This window comes from Bidens hawaiensis, unplaced genomic scaffold, assembly GCF_021521415.1.
Source record: "Bidens hawaiensis isolate Kalapana, Puna unplaced genomic scaffold, B.hawaiensis_p1.1 tig00037988_1, whole genome shotgun sequence".
Taxonomy (NCBI): Eukaryota; Viridiplantae; Streptophyta; class Magnoliopsida; order Asterales; family Asteraceae; genus Bidens; species Bidens hawaiensis.
The window spans coordinates 42763-47000 of record NW_027496637.1 but is presented as its reverse complement, the minus strand read 5'-3'; the positions used below and the strand labels follow the sequence as shown (position 1 = coordinate 47000).

The 4238-nt window shown below is 46.6% G+C and overlaps 1 non-coding gene across 1 annotated transcript; it reads left to right on the top strand.

Moving 5' to 3' along the window:
* Positions 1 to 4133: 4133 nt before the first annotated feature.
* Positions 4134 to 4238, top strand: LOC143589867 (small nucleolar RNA R71). The gene has a single exon (XR_013145364.1). It is a non-coding gene; the product is annotated as a small nucleolar RNA R71 (small nucleolar RNA).

Below are 4238 nucleotides of genomic sequence, written 5' to 3'. Positions count from 1 at the left end.
AATGCCTTTTCGAACTGGGCAGTACAGAAATGTGTCCCTCGGTCACTAATCAGTGCTTTGGGGCCAGCAAAGTGGGAAAACAACTTCTTCAAGAATTTCGCCACCGATCTAGCATCATTTGTGGGCAAGGCTTGCGCCTTAGCCCATTTCGAAACATAATCAATGGCTACTAGGATGTAACGATGGCTAAAAGAAGTCGGGAAAGGTCCCATGAAGTCGATGCCCCAGACATCAAAAACTTCGCAGACCTGAATCGGTCGCTGGGGCATCTCATCTCATGATGAGATGTTGCTCGCCCTCTGGCAAGCATCACAAGACTGCACCATATCATGAGCATCACAGAAGATGGTTGGCCAGAAAAAACCGGCATCAAAGACCTTCGCCGTGGATGTGGCTCCATGGTGTCCTCCGGTCTGCCCCTTGTGACAGTGTTTCAAAATATTTCGAGCCTCATCACCATACACACACCTACGCACGAGCTGATCGGCACCAACACGAAACAAGTAAGGATCCTCCCAAAAATAACGCTTAACATCAGAAAAGAATTTTTTTTTTTTCTGGTGAGTAAGACCCTTAAGCACGATCCCACTAGCAAGAAAATTCGCAATGTCAGCGAACCAAGGATGATCCTCATCCCGTATCTCGATATGCATGAGGAACTCGTGGGGAAATTGTCATTTATGTGAACCCCCACTTGTTCCGATGAAGCTGAGCACTCAAAATGGGAGAGATGGTCGGCCGCGACATTTTCAGCACCCTTTTTGTCACGAATCTCAATGTCAAACTCCTGCAGCAACAAAATCCAACGAATAAGTCTCGGCTTCGCATCTTGTTTACAGAACAGATAACGATGGGCTGCATGATCCGTGAACACAATGGTCTTAGAAAGGACAAGATAAGACCAAAATTTATCGAATGCGAAGACAATAGCAAGGAGCTCCTTTTCAGTGGTCTTGTAGTGCTCCTGCGCATCATTCAGTGTCCTACTCACATAATAAATCGAGTGAAAGTGCTTATCCCGCCTTTGACCTAAGACCGCCCTGGCTGCAAAGTCACTCGTATCACACATCAACTCGAAAGGTAAGGACCAGTCGGGAGCAACCATGATAGAGGCATTCACCAATTTCTCCTTCAAAAGCTCGAATGCCCGAAGACATTTGGAGGGGAAAAAAATGAGGCATCTTTCTCAAGGAGTTTGTCATCGGGCGGGCGATTTGGGAAAAGTCCTTTATGAATCGCTGATAGAATCCCGCATGACTGAGAAAACTCCTAATAGACTTCACCGAGTTTGGTGGCGGAAGCTTCAAAATGGTATCAATTTTGGCTCGATCAACCTCAAGCCCCGCCTGTGAAATCTTATGCCCTAACACAATGCCTTTCTTCACCATGAAGTGGCATTTCTCCCAATTAAGAACAAGGTTGGCCTCCTCACAGTGGGCCAACATTCTCTCCAAATTTCTCAAACAATGATTAAAGGAACTCCCAAAAACAGAAAAATAGTCCATGAAAACCTCCATGGAGTCCTCGATCATATCATGAAAAATCACCACCATGCATCTCTGAAACATGGCTGGGGTATTACACAGTCCAAAGGGCATCCGCCAGTAGGCGAATGTGCCATAGGGACATGTGAATGTCGTTTTCTCCTAATCCTCAGGAGAGATGGGGATCTGAAAGTATCCCGAGAAACCGTCAAGAAAGCAATAGTACATCTTTCCCGACAGTCGCTCCAACATATGGTCGATAAAGGGGAGTGGGAAATGGTCTTTCCTCGTGGCATCGTTGAGTTTTCAGTAGTCAATGCAAACCCCCCATCCTGTGACGGTACGTGTAGAAATCAACTCATTATTCTCGTTCACAACAACCGTCATACCGCCCTTTTTCGGGACGACCTGCACCGGGCTCACCCATGGGGAATCAGAGATTGGATAAATCAATCCAGCATCAAGAAGCTTGATGACCTCTTTCTTCACAACGTCTTGCATATTAGGGTTGAGACGTCGTTGGTGCTGCACCACGGGTTTGTACTCCTCCTCCATCAAGATCTTATGGGTACAAAAGGATGGACTGATCCCTTTTATATCTATGATCTTCTAGGCGATCGCATGCTTGTGCCTCTTTAGAACCGCAAACAACTTCACCTTCTCCTCGCTCGACAAACCAGCAGAAATGATAACAGGAAAGCGGGACCCATCCTCCAAAAAGGTGTACTCCAAATGGGACGGGAGTTCCTTAAGCTCGATAGATGATGGGTCCACAATAGAAGGTTTTGCCTTAGGCTCGGCAACGCGATCAACATCCTCAATCTCTCTAAACACTCAGGAGGCTCGTGGTCCACACCACAGACCAACTCCTCAATCAAAGGCCTACTGACCAAGTCAGAAACCTCTCTAAAACACAACTGAGTATCCAAAGAGTACTCTTCACACGTGTCCTGTATGTGCTCACAAACGCAAGAATCAATGGTATCAATGTAGAGCACGTCGTTATGATCATGTGGTTGCCGCATGGATCTCCCAATATCAAAGGTCACCTCCTCGTCTCCAACTCTAAGAGTGAGTCTGCCGGCGCAGACATCGATGAGAGCTCTAGCAGTGGCTAGGAAAGGACGACCTAAGATGAGTGGTACATTTTTATCCTCATCCATGTCCAAGATCACGAAGTCAACAGGAAACACAAATTTGTCGATTTTCACAAGCATATTCTCAACTATACCTCTTGGGTATTTCACCGAGCGGTCGGCTACCTGAATGCTCATGCGAGTAGGCTTAGGATCACCTAGGTCTAGCTTTGCAAAAACAGAATAAGGCATCAAGTTTATTCTAGCACCTAGGTCGGCTAAAGCGTTACTAACCGACAAACTACAGATCAAACATGGAATGGTAAAACTGCCTGGATCGGTCATTTTTTTGGCAGTTTAGTCTGAAGGACCGTAGAACACTCCTCATTCAAAGTCACGCAAGAAAGTTCTTCTAATTTCTTCTTGTTCGAGAGAACCTCCTTCTAGAACTTAGCATACTTAGGCATCTCTTTCAATGCATCGAGAAACAGAAGATTGATGTGAAGCTGCTTAAAAAGCTCTAAGAATTTCCTGTATTGCTCTTCCATCTTCTGCTTCTTCAGACAGCCTGGGTATGAAATGGGAGGACTGGCTCACTGGTTTGTGCGGTACTTTCTGGGGTTACCCTTGGGTGCACCTCACCAGGAGTCTCAGTCTCGATCTCATCGGCAATCGGTTTTGGTGTGGAAACTGATGCATCAAGAGGAATGGTGGATCTACCACTCCTCAGGGTAATCGCCTTAGCCTCGGCATTCGGATTAATCTCAGTGTTACTCGGAAGGCCACCCTGTGGTCTCGCAGAGAGGAGCTGAGCAATCTGTCCAACCTGATTCTCGATGGTCTGAATGGACGCTTTCTGATTCCTCAACTCGAGATTGTGTCTCTGGAGAGTCTCATCAATCTTTAGGTTCCTCTGTTTAGCCAGTTTGTTTGAGGTCTCGGTCTTAGCTAAAAGTTGGGTCAAAAGATTTTCAACACTAGACGCCCCCCCCCACTAGACTGACCACCACTGCTGGAACCCTGAAACTGAGGCTTTTGCTGGTAAGATTGGTTCTAGGGTTGACTCTGGTAATTTGGATTTTGGTTAAACCTTGGTGGCTTTTGATTTTGACTCTGATTTTGAGAGCCACCATTATCTTTCCAGCTGAAATTTGGGTGGTATCTCCATCCCGGGTTATAGGAGTTGCTGTAGGCATTATTTTGGTGGCCCACAAAGTCAACATCCTCCACCACCTTGGCCTGCTGGCACTGATTGGTCTGGTGTTTCCCGTCACACACCCCACAACGAGAGCTAGATTTGGACTGATCGGATTGCATCTGGTCAAATCTTTTGGTCAAGGCTTCTAACTGAGCGGAAACAAGGGTATTTGAATCGACATGAAGAACGCCCTTAGTGTAAGGAATACTACGAGGCAGATTGTATGCAAAACTCTTCTTAGTAGCTCACTCCAAGACATCCAACGCCTTATTGGGAGTAAACCTACCGAAATCTCCTCCCGCAACCTGATCAACGGCCTGCTTCAGTGCTCCGGATAAAGCATCAAAGAACGTACGACACTGAAGTCCGCGACTCAAACCGTGATGAGGGCATTTTCTCAACAAGCCCTTGAACCTCTCCCATGCAGCATGAAGTGACTCGTCGTCATCAACACGAAAACCAGTGATTTTTGCCCGGTAT